This window comes from Schistocerca serialis, chromosome 6, assembly GCF_023864345.2.
Source record: "Schistocerca serialis cubense isolate TAMUIC-IGC-003099 chromosome 6, iqSchSeri2.2, whole genome shotgun sequence".
In the NCBI taxonomy this organism is placed as follows: Eukaryota; Metazoa; Arthropoda; class Insecta; order Orthoptera; family Acrididae; genus Schistocerca; species Schistocerca serialis.
In genome coordinates, this window is record NC_064643.1 from 355,236,661 (window position 1) to 355,258,573 (window position 21,913).

Genomic DNA, 21,913 nt, shown 5'->3' on the forward strand with positions numbered 1-21,913 from the left:
GTGCAACATCATGTAACAGATTTATTTTCTCTATGATACAATGCAAAGTGGTCTTCTAGTAGGGAGGTCATATTAGCATAAAGTGTAAATGCTATGCTATAATTGAAACTCCAAGTTAAGTAACATTATACTGGTTACTTATAAAGCAAATGCTTCCCTCATGTGTTTAATTATGTACTGAAAAATTAACATTCTTATATGTTCATGTTTCAAAACAAAGATTTTTACTCTGATAAAAGTTGGTATTTATATGAATACAAAATCGTTCGCCGACACACACTGAGATTTCATACACAAATTATAAACGAGCCGAATTTCGTAATAGGTGCTGTGCGTTGAGAAGTAGACACCACAAGGCAAAGTGAAACTTTTCTTTTCTTCATAAAACTGTGGTGGCTTATGCACTTTGCAAACCTAAATCAGTAGTGTGGATGAAATCTGAGCTTCTGTTAACTAGTCAGGTGTAGGTGGCAATTTAGACCTATTACGAAGTTTCCGATTACTGCTGAGCGACAAACTTTTTCATAACTTCTCTGAAATGTTTTTGTAATATTAATTTCAAATATTTTACCACCACAATTCCCTGAAATGTTTTTGTAATATTAATTTCAAATACTTTAACCACCACAATAGATAAGTATCTTAAATATTTTTCAGGTTGAAAGGTTGCTACACTGAGTAACAGCGCCAGAGATTGCGCCAAAGAGTATTATTCAGCCGCCTCCACTGGCAGTGCTTGCTGAGAAGTCGTAGTGGACAGTTCTTGTCGAGAAGTCGTAGTAGGCAGTGCTTGTTGAGATGTAGCAGTGGTGAGTCGTTGTTGAGAGGTTCCCATGGAGAGTGCTTGTTCAGATGTTGTCATATTCCTTTGATGGGCTAGACACCAGATGTTGTTGGATTAGGGATGCTGTAATGTGCTTTTCGTCAGTATATTTGAAGGTATAAAAATTCCTTTTTTTTGTATTATTTCAATGTCTTAAACAATAATGCCTATTGGTTACAGGTTCAGTCCACAAAACATCTGGCTCGTGCTCTTGTATTAGACTGTATTTCTGGTTTCTATGTGCAATTATAGTATTTCTGGTTTGTGTTTTTAATTACTTAAGTATAAATGGTGTTTAAAATATCTGGTCTTTTTGAGGAAGAACCGTGCCAGATGTGTACGTTGAATCACACTTCCACACACAGAACAGTTACACTTGTGCTTTGTTGTTTCGTAGGTTTTATGGTTGCTGGGGACTTAATTAATTAATTGTGTTAACGGAAATTTTCTTTCATTCTTTGTTGTTATTCTATGCAGTCAGATTGCGTACAAATACTAATCAGGTCCAACCGGTTACGAGACTGCGTAATCGTACATACAGCTACTAAAAATATTTGCATTTTATTTAATTAATACCCCATGCACGTGGCGACCGCTGCTTCGGATCGTCCCTTGGAATTCTTCTGATTGTAAAAATAGCAGACAGTAGTATTGTTGTAGTAATTTTTAGTTTAGTAATTGTAGTCTATATTGCATGTGTAGATTTGGTAATTGTCATTCCTCTAATGGTATTTTTTGCAGAATTTAATTTTTGGTGTCTTGTATTTGGGTTTGACAATTTTGTGCAATTATGAAGATTTCAATTGTTCGTTAATCGTGTTTGAGGGAAGCAGTTCGTGTGAATGATATTGTTGGTGATAAAGTGTCATTGTGTGTAATTTTCGTATAGTGACGAGTTTTGTACGTTTTGTAAATGATTACGCGATCGATGAAAAAGGCAAAAATGATGAATAGTGAGAATGACGAAATACTTAACATGGCGAACTCGCCAACACAGGAGAACAGGATGATGAATAATGAAGTTGAAAACAATTTAATAAGTCGGGAAAGTAGACCGGAACCAGTTCAAAATTTTTCACAATTAAAAAATTTTCAGAATTCGAGTTTAACGACAGAGGATTCTGGAATAGTATCGAACACCGATAGCTTTATGGCTATGACGAAGGAAGTTGGTTTTGTGGGAAATGTTAGGGGTGAAAAGAATTTCGAACCAGTTAATATGGAGCAGTTAATGAGTGCAATAGTAAATTTGGGATCACGGTTAGAAACTGATATGGGAACTTTGGCAACACGTTTAGAAACTGATATGGGAACAATGGAAATACGGTTAGACTCACTGGGAACACAGTTAAGATCTGAATTAAAAACAGTGGGTTCACAGCTACGATCTGAATTAAAAACAGATATGGACACAATGGAAACACGGTTAGACTCACGAATAGGTACATGTTTCAAAAGCATGATAGATGAATTAAAAAAAGAAATTAGAGAAGAAGTACAACCGATTTTGAATGCTCACCATAATAGATTAATTTCAATAGAAATCAGACAAAAGGAACAGGAAGAAAGAGATCGCGTGATAGTACAAAAGTTTTCAGAGTTAAATTTACAACGTGCACATGATAAGGAAGAAATACTTGAAACAATCGAGGAATCCGTACCAAATGACAGAATAAATAACCTAACACAACAGTATGAACAGTTAACTACTAAATGTGTCAATACTGAAACCCGAGTCGCGACACTTACGGAAGACGTAAATAAACAGAAAGAACAAATAGGTGACTTATCGGAAAGAGTTGAGGAGATTGCAGATAAATTGACAAGTCTTAGTTTAAATGGGGACAGAGATTCAGATGATACAGCTCCATTGCCATTTTCAGAAACCGAAGAGTACAAGAACATAAATAAGCATATTGAAAATCAGGGAAAATTTAATGAACGCGTTAAAAGGGAATTTGAGGCATTACAGAAGCAAGTCAAACAAAAGGCGAAATGGTAGGAAAAGACAGCAGAAGAAATTTAGAATCACAGACAGCAGAGGGGTTTGAAGACAATAATTTATTTCATTTACGGGATGCAACAAGAGAGCGCCAGGCGCATGAACTTGACAATAATCAACATTCGGACTGGGACAGACGCGGTAGGTCTTTGTCGCCACGAGGAGAAAACTTTGACTATAAACACTTCTTAACTGTTCGGAAATTTAAGATCTTTCGCAATTCTAAGAATGACATACATCCATGTTCATGGTTAGAACAATTTATGCACGCACTTCCACCAAATTGGCCAATAAGTCACAAACCGGAATTTATGTGCGGCTATTAAAGTCCTCAGGGGATTCACTACGCTAAGTGAATATGTGCTGTAGCGTGCACAGGGCCCCGAGCTGTAGTAGTGCTATTTCCCTTTTAGTTTTCTGCACTGCTACCTACTCTTTTACTATTCTTTGTATCTATCAAAACAACTCTTCGACTATCAATCTATCTAGACAGTCGGTAAAGAATAACCGGATATGACTATTTTACCCAAAAGTGATTTCGGAAATTCCCGTTTGGACTTACTGTATCTTCAGCAGCATTCATTCGTAGTTTAAATGCAATTTTACCTGTTTATCTTCGTGACAATATTACTTCATATGTTGACGATATTCTTATTGCTAAACGTTCTTGGAGCGAGCATAACAAAATTTTGGATTATTATTACGCATTTTTGCAAGAGTTGGCATTACAGTGAACTTGAAAACATCTGAATTTGGTGGTTCTCATGCGAAATTTCTTGGTCATATTATTTCTACAGAAGGTATTCTCCCTGATCCAGAGAAGCTAGACGCTATTCGTAATTATGCTGTTCCTACTACAAAACGTGATGTTCGTAGTTTCCTTGGTGCCTGTAATTTTCTTAGACGCTTTGTTAAATTGGACGAGTTGACCACACCTCGCTTATGTGAACTATCTGGAAAGAAATCTAATTGGTGTTGGGATGAGGAAGCTCAATCAGAATTTGAACAACTTCATGATGCTTTAGTTGCTGCTCCACTTCTTTCACACACGGATTTATCTAAAGATTTTTGTTTGGCGACAGACTCATCATACAAAGGCCTAGGTGCACACTTATTTCAAGAGATAGAAGAAGACGGCGTTGTAGTACAGAAAACTATTGCATTTGGAAGTCGTGTTCTCTCTAAATCAGAAAAGAATTATTCGATTACGGAACTTGAAGCTTTGGCTGTTGTATGGGCTTTCACAAAATTTCGCATATATTTGTATGGCAGACTACTAAGGTTTACACCTATCATCGAGCTCTGGAATTTCTTATGTCAACAAAATTAAATCATGGATGATTGTCACGATGGGCGCTGTATCTACAGGAATTTGACTTTAGTATTGTTTACATACAGAGTTCTTCAAATATTATTGCTGATGCTTTATCACGTGCACCTATAGGTTTGAAACAAAGTGCTGAGGAGGACTGCAAGGAAAACAATTATTGTCTGATGTATATTCAAGGTGTTGCGTTTGAGAATTTTATTTTGTCTTCGCTGCAGGACATCGCTAAGGACCAAAATAAGGATCCAATCTGAAAGGCCATTAAGGAGAAGTGGAGGAGAAAGGAAAGCGTAGAGATTAGACAGTATTATTTAGTTCGCAATGATATTCTTTTTAAACGAAAATCGGTCGACAACTCTGTTTGGTTAGTCTGTATTCCTGATGAGTGGGTTAATAAATTGATTTGGTACACACATTTCAGTAATGCACACTTTGGTCCCAGAAAATGCTTTCATAAATTGCGAGAAAATTGGAAATTCAGTAATATGGAAAAACGTATTCGATCTGTTCTTACCAAATGCAAATTATGTCAAAAGGCTAAGCCGCCAACTATTTCTCACAGAGCACCGTTGTTTCCTATCATTCCAGCGAAATTAAAGGAGATGGTTGCAGCCGATTTGTTCGGTCCAGTGGTGCGTTCTACTAATGGTTTTGCGTACATTTTGGTAGCAGTGGAATTGACATCAAAATATGTGTGTTTTACACCTTTACACAAAGCAACAGCTCGTTCAGTATCTAACCCTTTCATCAAACATTTTCTTAAAGAAGTGGGTCATGTTGATAAGGTTATATCAGATAATGGATCACAGGTTCGCTCTAAAATTTGGCTTCGTACTCTACGGCGTCGTGAGATTAAACCAATTTTCATTTCACTTTTTCTCCCTCAATCTAACGCTTCAGAGAGATGCATGAAGGAAATCAATAAATTGTGTCGCCTTTATTGTCATCAGAATCACAGAACGTGGGATCAGTATCTTCAAATTTTTCAAAACATTCTGAATGAACTCCCTAATGATTCAACTTCTTTACTGCCGAAACTGATATTAAAAAATAAAGCACGGACAAATCGTTTTTCTGAAATCGTTCCTTTTCCGCCTTCACGAAAACTGCGGCATTCTAAAGTTGTGAATCTGGCTCTGCAAAATATTGCATCTGCGGCTGCTAGAAGAGAGAAATCAGCTAAACGTCCTGGTCGTTTAAAGACCTTGTCAGTTGGTCGAAAGGTGTTAATTAAGTCTCACCGTTTGTCTCACAAAGGAAAAGGCTTGTGTCGCAAATTTTTTCTGCTTTATAACGGTCCATATAGGGTTCGCAACATCATTCATGATAACACTGTCGAAGTAGAAACTCTTAAATCTCGGCGCTCTAAGGGAGTACATCATATATCTAACGTTTAAATTTTTGTGGAATGACATACTTTCAAGAAATAACAGTTATACATAAACACGCAGAGAGTACAAGGATACCGCGCCGTGTTCCGGCGGCGGCACAGACTCAAAGCAACAGTCAAGTCTGCGCGCCGCACAAGGCAGTCGTTGACCGCAAACAATTACTTCCTACGTCACACGTACCTACAGCTGATCGAGCGCTCTGTGCGAATGCACTGACAGCCGTAAACAAATACACAGTCTAATTTCTCTGATTAAATTCAGTATACAGCTATAGTGACTTGATAAACTATGTTATTAACGTTCAGTATTTTTCAGGATACGGTTGTATAAAATATTTAAGAACTTCAGGTAAATTCTGTGTGTGTCCGACTTTAAGAGGACTTCCAATCGAGAAATTTTAAGGAAGAATGTAATTTCGAAGAAGAAACTAATATACTAAAAAGGTAACTATTAATTGAGTTTATTTTTCAGGTAACGTATTTCCACTTAGGTACGTACTTTAGACGTAATTTGCTGCTCGCGATTACGTGATTCATACTTTGTACTAAATTTCATGTTCTATGAATTTACTTGTGAAGCGACGTGCTTGTGTACATTTGTTGAATTGACAATGATTGATTAATGAACAGGGTTGTTAATTATGTATATTATGCATCGCTTGGCTGCACTGCTTTTATCACAGACGTCATATTTTTTTTATTATGTGCCTGCTGTGCTTATTTATTTAAATTATAATTGTTACCTGATTAGTTGTGCTGATATGGTTATGTATGTAGGTTACACTTTGTGATTTATCTGCTTGCGCCTTCATGTTTACTTATTAAGATTACATATGAACATTTATTTGCTTATGCTGATATGATGCTAATGACATGTTTATTATGTAAGATACATGTTTGCTGCTTTGCGTATGGATTGTATATTTATACATTTCTGTTTGTTGTCATAACTACTCTGTAATTTGGTATATAGAAATGCTGATATGCGGTGTACGAACATGGAGTTTAGGTCACACTATGGTATTAATTATAGATTGTTCGCTTGGCAGAGCCTCGTGGTAGGAATTGTGCTGCATCCACTTGTTGACATTCTGTTCTCCACTGGTATATTTACTCGCTATTGCATGTTTTGCTTACGCTCAGTGCCTTATATTTTTAAGATAAGAAAATGAACTGCTATAATTCGACGAACGACATTAGTACAAGAAACTTCATTGAAGTCACATGAGCTGGAGATTTTATGGAAGCTGTATAAATTTATGCTAATAGAAAGGAAGCTAACGACATGAAATACCAACACTAGGTTTAGACCATTGACAGTCATTACACTGCATTCTTCGTGAGCAATTGAAATAGGAAGTGACACTTGACACAAGAAATACTCCACATGTTTGCTTCTGTTTTGCCATGATTCTCGAAGTGGTGTACACACTGTGAAATATTACTATCATTCACACTCCGAACTCGTACTTACTTACTGAAAGTTATTCAAACTGAAGGCTGTTAGAGGTCATGTATGCATTTCTTTTATTTAATGATGGACACGGTAACCAAAATGTATTTTATAATTCATAATGAGTAGAAGATTTGGCTCAGGTGGACTACACAGAGGTTGTGTGTGGACATTGTGTCTTCGGATTGCATGGGATGATGAATTGAAGTTTGCACTAGGATTTTATCTGTACTTGTTCGAGGAGACTGACTAGAGGAAAGAGTCGTTATGGAAGGGATATGATATTGGTAATAAGGTTTATATCTCTCGACGTATTGAAGAGGTATTATTGAGGTATTGAGATTATGTGAAGTCAATGATTATTGGAGTTTTGGTGGACAAGAGGTAAGGTAAATTATATTGATGATAAGATTTATATGTATCGACGTGAGAGGTATTATTGAAGTATTAAGACTATGTGATGCTGATGAATATTGGAGTTTTGGTGGATAAGAGGTAAAGTAAGTGAGGAGCATTTTTTTTTGTTGGTTTATATGGAACAAGGAGGGTGAAGATGGCAGACTAGAACACTCAAGTGGAAGGAAGATTGTCTACACACATTTTGTTAAATCACTAAGCAGTATATACTTTTTTTTGGGGAGAGGAAGTAATTGCATATCTTGGCACACTGACAGTTGTTCAGCAACCGTACATTTTGATTTGTCTTGGCAAACATTGGTCTTGACATGATGACTATGACGTTGACTAACTATTATTGACTGTTATTCATTGTTGCCTCTGCTACTTGATACACAAGTTGAACATAAAATTTTGGACAGAATTGCATTTACACCGTTAACACTATTCAATTACACAGTAGGGCTTAAATGTGGATGAAAGATGAGTGAGTGTGTTTTGTGTGTTTTCCTTTCCTAATCCCAAATAATTGGTACCGACCTATCTCCTAAATATAATTTTACTTGTTTGTTGTGGCTTGCACTGACACCCATAAATATTACAAGTTTACTGCCATTTTTGTATTGTAGTAGTTAATATGACACTTATCTGATATCATTTGTGTGTTTATTATAATTTGTATGTTTAGTGTAAGAACATTGAGAATAATTTTGTAAAAGCAATTGTGTGTGCATTCAAACTGTTGTTCATGCCTGCACCTATTCAACATTGCTGGGTGCCACTTGGAAATGTTTAATTTCTGCTGATAAACTCTGTGATAAACTGTCTGATTAGTGATAGTGAATATTATGGACTGCTGTCTGCACCTGTTCAACATAACTGGGTGCCACTAATGGAACTGCTTCTACTGAAATGATGTTACTTCTTGCTGTCTGCACCTGCTCAACATTGCTGGGTGCCACTGATGGAACTGCTTCTATTGAAATGATGTCACTTGTTGGTGTTTCCACCTGTCAACATTGCTGGATGCCACTGATGGACTGCTTCTACTGAAATGATGTCACTTGTTGCAGTCTGCACCTGCTCAACATTACTGGGTGCCACTGATGGACTGCTTCTACTGACATAATGTCACTTGTTGGTGTCTGCACGTGCTCAACATTACTGGGTGCCACTGATGGAACTGCTTCTACTGAAATGATGTCACTTGTTGGTGTCTGCACCTGTTTAACATTACTGGGTGTCACTGATGAACTGCTTCTACTGAAATGATGTAACTTGTTGGTGTCTGCACCTGTTCAACATTACTGGGTGCCACTGATGGACTGCTTCTGCTGAAATGATGTCACTTGTTGGTACCTGCACCTGTTCAACATTGCTAGGTGCCACTGATGGACTGCTGCTACTGAGATAATGTCACTTGTTGGTGTCTGCACCTGTTCAACAATGCTGGGTGCCACTGATGGACTGCTTCTACCGAAATTATGTAACTTGCTGTCTGCACCTGCTCAACATTGCTGGGTACCACTGATGGAACTGTTTCTACTGACATAATGTCACTTGTTGGTGTTTGCACCAGTTCAACATTATTGGGTGCCACTGTTAGAACAGTTTCTACTGAAATGATGTTACTTCTTGCTGTCTGCACCTGTTTAACATTGCTGGGTGCCACTGATGGAACTGTTTCTACTGAAATAATGTCACTCGTTGGTGTCTGCACCTGTTGACCATTGCTGGGTGCTACTGCTGGATCTGTCAACTACCTGTTTATTGATATATTGAAAGGGTTTTATGTGAAAATTTGTAAGAACTGATTTTTTGTGTGTTTACTGTTTATAAGATGTTATGAGACTCTTACCTGAACATATTCGTCATGGCTGACACTATTGATTGAATTGTTTAACCACATGATACTTATGTAGACTATTATGTAAAATCACATGTTTGCAAGTATTTGTATTCCTTACCGTTTTTTATATATTAGGTTATTGAAGGGTCAGTGCAAAGCCAAAATTTTAGCTAGTTATGTGATATTTAATTATTAATATTATCTTTTATTTTTGTTTGTGTTTTTCGGACGAATTTGGTGGTATTTTCACCACCAATGCTGGCAAAAATACCATCAAATTCTGCCCCGTGGAGGAGGGGCATATGAAAGGTGGCTACACTGAGTCACAGCGCCAGAGATTGCGCCAAAGGGTATTATTTGCCGCCTCCACTGGCAGTGCTTGCTGAGAAGTCGTAGTGGACAGTTCTTGTCGAGAAGTCGTAGTAGGCAGTGCTTGTTGAGATGTAGCAGTGGTGAGTCGTTGTTGAGAGGATCCCATGGTGAGTGCTTGTTCAGATGTTGTCATATTCCTTTGATGGGCTAGACACCAGATGTTGTAGGATTAGGAATGCTGTAATGTGCTTTTCGTCAATTTATATGAAGGTAAAAAAATTCCTTTTTTTTGTATTATTTCAATGTCTTAATCAATAATGCCTATTGGTTACAGGTTCAGTCAACAAAGCATCTGGCTCGTGTTCTTGTATTAGACTGTATTTCTGGTTTCTATGTGCAATTATAGTATTTCTGGTTTGCTTTTTAATTACTTCAGTATAAATGGTGTTTAAAATATCTGGTCTTTTTGAGGAAGAACCGTGCCAGATGTGTACGTTGAATCACACTTCCACACACAGAACAGTTACACTTGTGCTTTGTTGTTTCGTAGGTTTTACAGTTGCTGGGGACTTAATTAACGGAAATTTTCTTTCATTCTTTGTTGTTATTCTATGCAGTCACATTGCGTACAAGTACTAATCAGGGCCAACCGGTTACCAGACTGCGTAATCGTACATACAGCTACTAAAAATATTTGCATTTTATTTAATTAAGCCCCCATGCAAGGTTACTCATTAAAACATTATTACATTAATTTTGATGAAAAGTGCTGTGCTGTTTAAAGTAATTACATGAGTACGTACATAGGTACCTTAATATTTGGCATTCCTGCGAATTTGAGGGCTCCCTGTTGAACTAACATCCGGTCCGGTTATCACCTCAAAGACTGTTACCAGTAAAATTACTCGGTTTCTCTATGATCATTCTCTGTTAACATCTGTTTACTATCATGTAAACTAATTCTTTTGATAGCAAACTCTCACTGAGAAAAAAAGCGTGATCAGCCATATCATTGCTGAGTATCTATTGCACGCGACTGTCTTCCGTAATTTACGAGTCCAACTGTCACACGCGGTTAATAAAGCAACTATTACATCCTAATTCCTCCCCCCATGAACCATGGACCTTGCTGTTGGTAGGGAGGCTTACGTGCCTCGACGATACAGATAGCCGTACCGTAGGTGCAACCACAACGGAGGGGTATCTGTTGAAAAGCCAGACAAACGTGTGGTTCCTGAAGAGGGGCAGCAGCCTTTTCAGTAGTTGCAGTGGCAACAGTCTGGATGATTGACTGATCTGGCCTTGTAACACTAACCGAAACGGCCTTGCTGTGCTGGTACTGCGAACGACTGAAAGCAAGGGGAAACTACAGCTGTAATTTTTCCCGAGGGCATGCAGCTTTACTGTATGGTTAAATGATGATGGCGTCCTCTTGGGTAAAATATTCCGGAGGTAAAATAGTCCCCCATTCGGATCTCCGGGCGGGGACTACTCAAGAGGTCGTCGTTATCAGGAGAAAGAAAACTGGCATTCTACGGATCGGAGCGTGGAACATCAGATCCCTTAATCGGGCAGGTAGGTTAGAAAATTTAAAAAGGGAAATGGATAGGTTAAAGTTAGATATAGTGGAAATTAGTGAAGTTCGGTGGCAGGAGGAACAAGACTTCTGGTCAGGTGAATACAGGGTTATAAATACAAAATCAAATAGGGGTAATGCAGGAGCAGGTTTAATAATGAATAAAAAAATAGGAGAGCAGGTAAGCTACTACAAACAGCATTATAGTGGCCAAGATAGACACGAAGCCCATGCTTACTACAGTAGTACAAGTTTATAAGCCAACTAGCTCTGGAGATGACGAAGAAATTGAAGAAATGTATGATGCGATAAAAGAAATTATCCAGGTAGTGAAGGGAGACGAAAATTTAATAGTCATGGGTGACTCGAATTCGAGAATAGGAAAAGGGAGAGAAGGAAACTTAGTAGGTGAAAATGGATTTGGGGTAAGAAATGAAAGAGGAAGCCGTCTGGTACAATTTTGCGCAGAGCATAATTAATCATAGCTAACACTTGGTTCAAGAATCATAAAAGAAGGTTGTATACATGGAAGAATCCTGGAGACAGATAGATTATATAATGGTAAGACAGAGATTTAGGAACCAGGTTTTAAATTGTAGGACATTTCCAGGGGCAGATGTGGACTCTGACCACACTCTATTGGTTATGAACTGTAGATTAAAACTGAAGAAATTGCAAAAAGGTGGGAATTTAAGGAGATGGGACCTGGATAAACTGACTAAACCAGAGGTTGTACAGAGTTTCAGGGACAGCATATGGGAACAATTGACAGGAATGGGGGAAAGAAATACAGTAGAAGAAGAATGGGTAGCTCTGAGGGATGAAGTTGTGAAGGCAGCAGAGGATCAAGTAGGTAAAAAGACGAGGGCTAGTAGAAATCCTTGGGTAAAAGAAGAAATATTGAATTTAATTAATGAAAGGAGAAAATATAAAAATGCAGTAAATGAAGCAACCAAAAAGGAATACAAACGTCTCAAAAATGAGATCGACAGGAAGTGCAAAATGGCTAAGCAGGCATGGCTAGAGGACAAATGTAAGAATGTAGAGGCTTATCTCTCTAGGGGTAAGATAGATACAGCCTACAGGAAAATTAAAGAGACCTTTGGACAAAAGAGAGCCACTTGTATGAATATCAAGAGCTCAGATGGAAACCCAGTTCTAAGCAAAGAGGGGAAAGCGGAAAGGTGGAAGGAGTATATAGAGGGTCTATACAAGGGCGATGTACTTGAGGACAATATTATGGAAATGGAAGAGGTTCAAATGGTTCAAATGGCTCTGAGCACTATGGGACCCTAACTGCTGTGGTCATAAGTCCCCTAGAACTTAGAACTACTTAAACCTAACTTACCTAAGGACATCACACACATCCATGCCCGAGGCAGGATTCGAACGTAGCGGTCGTGCGGTTCCAGACTGTAGCGCCTTTAACCGCTCGGCCACTCCAGCCGGCTATGGCTCTTTTATGGAGTTTGAAAATTATGTTCATATTTTGTCCGTTTGTTCCCCAAACAAGAATGCCATAGCTCAGAATTGAGTGTACATTTGAATAATACGTAACAAAAAGACACTGCATGTTACACACTGATGATAGGATTCTAAGAGCATAACATGCTGATGACATTCAGTTTGCAAGTACCTTTGTGTGTTCACACCACTTCAACTGCGAATCAATGTTCATTCCTAGAAATTTTGCATTTGTTCTATCTCATGTTATACAGAGATATCGTTTCTGAAACACCTGTAGTTTTCCTTCCGCAGACACTTCTGTGAAGATCCTCAGCTGACCCTGTCGCTCGTGTTCCAGATTCTAGAGACGTCACCCTGAAACACAGCAACATTTTTTGTGATGACCACCAGAATGACTGCCTGCTCCATTTGTATGATGATGTGTCATTGTTCTCTGAAACATGGTGAAGCAGCACAACTCTCGTATTGATACACTGCGCAAGTACCGCAATGTTTACTGGTGATACAGTTGCGAAAGGCTGCACGTATTGCCCCCTAAAGACGGAGAACCGGACTGCTTCCGCTAGAAGAACATCACAAATGAACCACTGTAATGATCTCAGAATGTGTATGTGGATGAAAATGTACAGCGTCAAAGTTTCGGCAATATGCAATATTCATTTTGATTAATGTAGTTAGGAACACGTTTTATTTTCTATGTCGGACACTGTCTGCCTTAAGTCGGGTAGCTTAATGATCCAATGGCCAAGCATTAGGGACGAGGTAATTTAGCTAGAGTTTCTGAGGGAGGGTTTACAAGTGGAAAGTACCATTGACCATGTGCTTCACAGCAGTATTCAGCCGCACATGTAGATTTGCTTGTGTTGGAGCTTAGCAAGTCGAGTAGTCGTGTTTCCTGCAGTAACAGAGTGACAATAAGCCCCGGCTGGCTGCAAACTACGCACCACCTGCAGTACAATGCGAGTGCTCGAAGTGACTGCGACGCGGCAGCCACCAGCGACCACCGGCGCTGCCGCCATGGAGGCGCTAGCTGGTTTACGCCCGCCGCCGCGGCATCCTCGTTAGCAAGTTTATGCGCCCCTGCCCTTACCCCCACCCACAAGCTCACACCCTCCCCCCTGCCTGCAGCATCAAGATAGGGCAGACGAGACCGCCTGGGCTGGCACTGCGCTGTCCCTCGTCATTGTCTGTGAGACAAAAGCGAGGAAGCTCACCTGTGCGATGAGCGCGGACCAGTCTCTTTTAATATCCAGCCCTCAACGGTCTCTCCTTTTTTACGGCACTGCCCGTAAACACGTCTGAGGCATCGAGTGTCCCCGCCATGTTACGGCGTGCGTCTCCCTCTTTGTGTCAGAGCGAGTATTATATTAAATTTAGCAGGGCTTAGTTCCCAGTTTGTCGGCACTTGTGTGGGAGGTGAAAGTTACGTTGGAACGTGAAGACTGCCAGTCTTCCTTTTACGCTTCTACTTTATAATTATGAAAAGAATGTTGCCCGAGCCCCCGTGACGTCAAATCTCCTGAACAGTATGTCGTATAACATTTAGCAGGTTCATTCCATTGTACATGTGGATACCGTCTGCGAAACGTGTTCCAAATAGAGTTAGTAGCAAGGATGTAGTAAAGTCATATCTGATGAAGCAGCAGTTTTGATGCAAGAACAGTGAAAACTTAGAGTATCAGTGAGATAATGTTTCGTAATGTTTTGAAATGATGTGTAAAGTCTGCTTGAAGTCGTTAAGTGTTATCATTCTCAAATACTGCATGAATGTAATCTCGGTAATTTCAGCATCCTGAGTTGCACTGCGTAAGGACCTCGCATACACAGTTTCTAACTGTAATGTGTGTGAAACTTCCTGGCAGATTAAAACTGTGTGCCCGACCGAGACTCGAACTCGGGACCTTTGCCTTTCGCGGGCAAGTGCTCTACCATCTGAGCTACCGAGGCACGACTCACGCCCGGTACTCACAGCTCTACTTCTGCCAGTATCTCGTCTCCTACCTTCCAAACTTTACAGAAGCTCTCCTGCGGCTCCATGGCGGCAGCGCCGGTGGTCGCTGGTGGCTGCCGCGTCGCAGTCACTTCGAGCACTCGCATTGTACTGCAGGTGGTGCGCAGTTTGCAGCCAGCCGGGGCTTATTGTCACTCTGTTACTGCAGGAAACACGACTACGCGACTAAGAGGATACCTGCTCTGTAGTCCAGGAGGCTCCCCTTCCGTACCATGACTGCGCGACTTCATCACATGGGGCTGCATCCTGATTGGCTCTGTCGACTCCAGCGGTATGACTGCTGCATCACTTGTGACACCCCACTGTGAACAGTTTGAAATACGCAGCGCTGCTGCCACTGGAGTGGATGTAAAAGATAACATATCTATTTGACTGACAGGAAGAAAGATCTGGTGGCGTGTATTGACTAGGTGGACAGTGTAACTGGAAATCTTGGAGATCTCTCGTGCTAGGGAGACGATTTTGAAACGGAGCAGCTATTTTCAGTGCAATTACTGTGAGGGCCTACTAGATATTAGTTTGAGAATGAATGAAATGATAATTAAATCGACACCCTAGTTGCAAACAGGCGTTGATATACATCATTGTGGACATGTTGAAAATGTGTGTCCTGACTGGTACTGGAACCCAGGTTCTCCTGCTTACATGGCAGACGCTCCATCCATATGAGCCACCGAGGGCACAGAGGATAGTGCGCCTGCGGGGACTTATCCCTTGCACGTTCCCCGTGAGACCCATATTCCCATATTTTGAATGAATAGATGGTATGCTACTTAAATAAATTATTGCGAGGGCGTTCATTGTTGCAATTCAAACTGCTTGTTTACGAAACAACTCAGTGAGACCCTTTTCGCATCCCATCTAAAGTGTTTTAAAGGAGTTCTAGTCGTCGGACAGTGTGATTGTGCCATAGTTCGAGTCATTAAAATTTCCAGCTCATTTATCTACTTACAAGATATCGCCTTATTGACTGAAAGTACTAACCATCGGAACTGGCGTCCTCGAACCCTCTTCTCAACGCGCAGACACTGGAGTGTCGGTGGCATAAGGTGCGACACTTCATAGGATTCAAACGAATTCAATCGACATATGAGTCACAATTATAAGATGCTACAGTTATATCATGGCTAATCTGAACTCAGTTAATTAAACATCTTTTGAGAGGTAAGACGTAACAGTAGTGTTCAGTTAATAGCAGCGAACAGATATATGAGTGCAAATGCTCAGTTATCACTTGCAGTCAGTTGCATATCATTCCTGTACAAATACAGCTAAAGTTCATTTACTCGAAAGAGGAGCGTTAAACCAATTTGAATGCTATTTTCACACGTATTGTTACTTTCTTTAGGGATTTGTTCGATAATGCCACTTGTGGTGTCACCACCAGACACCACACTTGCTAGGTGGTAGCCTTTAAATCGGCCGCGGTCCGGTAGTATACGTCGGACCCGCGTGTCGCCACTGTCAGTGATTGCAGACCGAGCGCCGCCACACGGCAGGTCCAGAGAGACTCCCCAGCACTCTCCCCAGTTGTACAGCAGAGTTTGCCAGAGATGGATCACTGATAATTACGCTCTCATTTGCCGAGACGATAGTTAGCATAGCCTTCAGCTACGTCATTTGCTACGACCTAGCAAGGCGCCATTACCGGTTAATATTGAAATTATAAAACATGTACCGTCAAGAGCGATGTTCTCCAATTATGGATTAAAGCTAAGTATTATATCAACTACGTACTTTATTTGCTACTATTAATTCCCTTAACTGTTCCAGACCTCGCGCCAGCCTGCGTGAGCTTAAGCGCGTGCCTTTCGGCTTCCTCTCATAGTGACTTGGCTGTCTTGCCAAGTCACAACACCACTCTTCAGATATAGCCTATTATTAATGAAAGACAGTACGCGACGTACAATTGTGGTGGCCATGGCAACAGAGATTGTCAGTAGTTATTACGCATACAGTTTCAGTTCCAGTACGATGAATTGCACTCCGGTTATTTCGTATATTGTCAGTAAATTCGTTACACATCACGCGTTTATAACGCCTTGTTAGGATGATTTTCATTAGCAACTTCGATAATAAGTGGCTCTGCTTTAAATTAAACTCAGTACATTTCACTTAACTGAGTACTTAACATATGGTATTTTATAATTGTTGGTATATTCAGCTATATGGTATGAATGATTAACTTACGTTAAGTTTTATTGATGAATGAAGGCATGAGACTGCGTTACAAGTCAATACAGAGCATACATTTCCTTATTTCCTATTCGTTATAATAACGTAGAAGCTGTAATTAGGCTGTTTAGGTTTTTTTGTTGGTAACGTCACGTAGCGCTCTGTATGAAAATCACTGACAGTGCTGTGTGCACTCTGTGGCTGGTTTTCATTGTTGGAATTTTTGCTATTGTAGTGTTGGGCAGTTGGATTTGAACTTCGCGTATCGTTACGCAGTTGGAGGTGAGCCGCCAGCAGTGGTGGATGTGGGGAGAGAGAGGGCAGAATTTTGAGAGCGCACAATCTGGACGTGTGTCCGTCAGAAAGAGTAAACTTGTAATACTGTATATCATGAACTGATATTCATATGATGACTTTTGAATATTATTAAGGGAAATACATTGTTTGTTCTCTATCCAAGTCTTTCATGCGCTAACTATGCCTATCAGTAGTTAGTGCCTTCAGAAGTTAGAATCATTTATTCACCTGACAGTATTGGCACTCCCTGCATTGCAGTAGTTCGAGTAATGATCCATGAAAGGTATAGGTTATTGTTAGTCAGGGCCATTCTTTTGTAGGGATTATTGAAAGTCAGATTGCGTTGCGCTAAAAATATTGTGTGTCATTTTAGTGTTGATCAGAATAAGTAAAGAGAGAAATGTCTGAGTACGTTCAGTTATGCTCAGCTGTTTAAAAATCAGATAACGTAAGAGTTTCTCCGGCACTGTCATTCATAATTTTTCTAGGGTGATGTTTCAAAGCGAGGGTGAAAACAGTCAAGTTTCAACTGAGAAATCGCAATAAAGCAGATAAGAACACTGTTAGGTGAGGCATTCTAAAACGTTTTAACATCAGTGAGGATGATTCAAGCAAATTCGTACACAGTTTCTAAAACAAATAGCCGGTAATACTAGGGGCAGTTAGACGAAAAGGAGACACATGCGAAAAAAGTTTATTAAATCAAAAGTAATATCTGTAACTGTTCATACTTACAGCCCACCGTTACTTCATGGAAAAATGTCTGCGGTGGCCTGTGGAACCACGATTGTACTCAGGCGTGCATGTCTTTAATCTAAGCAAATCAACAGCCGCGAATGTCTTTTCTCTGGACTCCAAATAATATGGAAATCTCATAGTGAGAGAATGGAACTGCACGGAGGATGTGTAACGGCTTCCCAGCGAAATTTATGCAGCGAACCCGCATGTGGCCAACGTGGTATCGATCCTGTTAGCTTATTCCGGAGGTGTCTCAGAGCTTTCTTTATCCACGGTTCAGAGACTTTCGCTATTTTCTTTACCAACACTCGCGCGTGTTCTTTCTCAGCGAATCAGAGCATATCCCGGTTCTTACCTATGGGCATTTTTAGCCGTCCAGTCCCCTCCCCTGTGATAGAGCGCGCTCCTGCGCCCACTGCCTCCACTGACCATATTAGAAAGTTCAATGTTGCTCCAGACGCTGAATCGCTAAGAACTATTGTTCCTTCGGAATGTGGATTAAGATTTTATTCGAGTAGTGTGGTCGGGTGTTATTTGAATAGGCCAAAATCATTTTTATTGTGGTTTTAAGAGGTTTGGGTGTGCTTTTATATTTTTTCAGTGAATCTGTGTAGTGAGTTTTCAGGAGGAGTATGTGCTTGTCTAAGCACTTGGCTTGGTTCACAATGGAGGCGATCATGTGCTCTCGGCGCTGGTTGCTCAACTGAATAGTGTCATGCTGCGTTTATTTTACTATAGAGTATTACATTAGATTTGCCAGAAGTTATATTCCGATCTGATTTATCACTGCATTTGATCAACCCGCAGTGTGCTCATGTGAATCACGTGTGAAGAACAATAACTAACCAGTGAACGACTTCTCCTGTGAGTTCATTGTTGCCAGCAATCACTCGCGTTCGAATAATAGTGTTTACGTGTAGTTGGGTTCGATTACAGGGAGCGTTTCCGTTGCGTTATTTCGTATCAGGATTCCTTTTAACTCAAATCCAGATCGACTGACATTGCACGCACTGGAGTACTGACGGTGCATTTGGCTTCAGATAACTCAATTTGCTATCTCTTTTCGAAACTGTAGGTGTCTTACTTTATCATCAATCACATTTTACTGTCTTATATTGAGGCCTCAGCAACGGAGGCTGAAGTTTTCCTGAAACTGAATTGCCGGCCGGAGTGGCAGAGCGGTTCTAGGTGCTACAGTCTGGAACCGCGCGACCGATACGGTTAGTTAGGTTTAAGTAGTTCTAAGTTCTAGGGAACTGATTACTGCAGAAGTTAAGTCCCATAGTGCTCAGAGCCATTTGAACCATTATTTCAACTGAATTTTGTGCTGGAACAGGATGTCAATCCAGGAATTAGTTTTCCCTGTCATTATTTGCTTTACAAATTTATCATTGATTCAAACTTGCCTTTGGTAAGATAATAGTCACCGAAAAAGAAGACTTTTGGCTCTATGTACCGCCATATACAATGTGCAAACGGAAACCTAGAAATTTACCGTTACCGTTATCATCGACTGCTGGTTAGTCAAAATGACTTTTTTCCCAAACCCTATTGATATAAGATTCATTAACTATGATATAATTGCACGAGTGGGTGACTGCTCCGATGGCACCGTTGATTATCCTACTTCTACGAAAGGGGAGGAAGACCACGACAGATACAGACACGGTGCTGCACACCGTAATTGTGTACAGCTTGCCCTCTGAGACAACAAAAAGACTGTTTGAGGACCAGTACAGGATCTTCGGTCAGCGGCTGCTTAATAATTTTCCTGACACTTCGCCAACACGAGTGGTTGCCATTGTAATAGTCTTGCCGTCCACTGGTAGTGGACAGCGAGTTTTTGACCATGACAGCCATTCGTTCTGGTGAAACGTCAGAAAATCAGGTCCATTTCTCTAGCCCACAGGTAAGAGTTCTCCATGCCAGACAGCTACAAAACTATTCACTTACGATCGTTGTCATTTATTGTTCCATTTCAGCTGCATATTTTGAATTAGATTACATGTTCCGATCACTCTGGATCATCTTGAGCTCCATACAGTTGCACCGGCAAGCCGGATTCACTACTCACAACCTAATTAAATCTAATTAAAAATGAGCAGCTGAACAATAAGTTAGAATTATCTTAAATATTGGTACAGCCGCTCAGTCTCAAAAGACGATTATGTTATCTATAGTGAAAACTATTTATATGGAAGCTCAATATCGTGACTTAACCCAACTGAAAATATGGCTTCAACAAATGGTTGGCCTTCTCACTAACACTGACTATGCTCTATCCAGCTCTATTACGTTAATAATGAAATAAATCTCTTTTTTTGACCAGTTATAGGATACAGACTAAATTTGATAATCAACAGGTATTTGCTGTTAATGACCGTAGAACTCAAATGATTACTTAGAAAATATAGAAACGAGTTATCTGGCCCCGTCTCATTAGTGACTAACAAATTTCTAATGACATCCCGCCGAAGGAACATTAAGTTCAAACAAGATGAAAAGAAACACAGGCAAATAGATTTTGTACATCTACACACAGCTATTGAAATTTTTACTTCAGTAATTTCCTTTTTAAACACAGGCTGGCTTTTAGATTTCAAAAAGAGAAGAAAAGTAGTAATATCCTTAGAAACTTAACCCACTGCGAGTATACATTCTGTACTCTAATAATAATGAAGTGGAATGGAATAATACTTATAACTACTTAAGTTACAATGATGAAACGTTTGAAAGGGGCAAGTCTGTACTCTCGAAATAAAAATGAACTCAAGTTCTTAAAAGGACCGACGACTTCATCACAGAATTGCTCTCACTGTAAGATTACACAGCATGAAAAGACAGTCTTGAGAAAAGGATTAAACTGGATGTAGCTCAGGAGCTAACACAAAGAGAAATGAAATTCTAAAATTAAATTTTGGACTCCAGCTTTTATCTCCCTCTACATTTTAATTCGTGCTACAAAGGGCGGTTCATTTGTCGTATTACGTCATTTTTTCTCTCGCTTTGTGCCCTACATTGCCGAGACATTTTCGCCACGCGCTCGCGACCCCTCCAGTTCGACCCACTCCTTAATTGTAACAGTCCGTGCAGCTGTCCAGAACGTCTTTCTGAGCTACTTGGGGATCTTTGCGAGATTGCTTCCTCGATTCTGTCTAAGTTATTTCTGCTCTTAATCAAGTGTCGGACTGTATTATGGCAGTATTGATTACCCTATTACAAGAGCAAGATCAAGAACGTACCTCCCTTCCACACCAATCTTATCGTTCCAGAGGATTATTTTAAGAACTGTTATTGCAATGAATGTGGTACAGCGTCAGAGGGTAATTATTAGGTGTACAAATTGCAAGCGTTGGTAGTGCTATAGGGCCTGGACAGATTCAAGTTGTATTTGGAACATCGACATTTCGTATTTAAAACTGATAACCAGGCGTTAAGCTTGGTTGAAAAGATCTCAAAAGGTTGTTAGGATTTCAGTCTGCTGATTTGACGTAAGGTGTATAAAGAGTTCTGACAATCAGTTGGCCGATTCATTGAGCCGTATGTTCATTAAGCATCAGGAGCCCCTTGGAAGTCATCCAGCCAGATGGCAATTTCCGATGTGGCAAAGCTATCCATAGCGAAATGCCATCTCTTTTCCGGAAACTGGAAGAGAAGCAAAAACATGATCCAGTGCTAAAGTGGGTTAAGGATGATCTCTTCGACCGGAATAAAATAGCTGGCTATCACCTTAACAAAATCCTCCTTATCAGGTTAACTTCAGTTCAAAAGGCAGTTGCAGGCAGCGACTGTTATATAGACTTTCAATCTTAGTGGTTCATGTGAATGTTGTGTGAGTAGGGCGTCCCGTCGGGTGGACGGTTCGCCGGGTGCAAGTCTTTCGATTTGACGCCACTTCGGCGACTTGCGGGTCGATGAGGATGAAATGATGATGATTAGGACAACGCAACACCCAGTCCCTGAGCGGAGAAAATCTCCGACCCAGCCGGAAATCGAACTCGGACCTTTAGGATTGACATTCTGTCGCGCTGACCACTTTTATTTATGTTTTATAATTTTGTTCAGCATTATTCGTTTCGTTTGGTGTGGGTGGACGT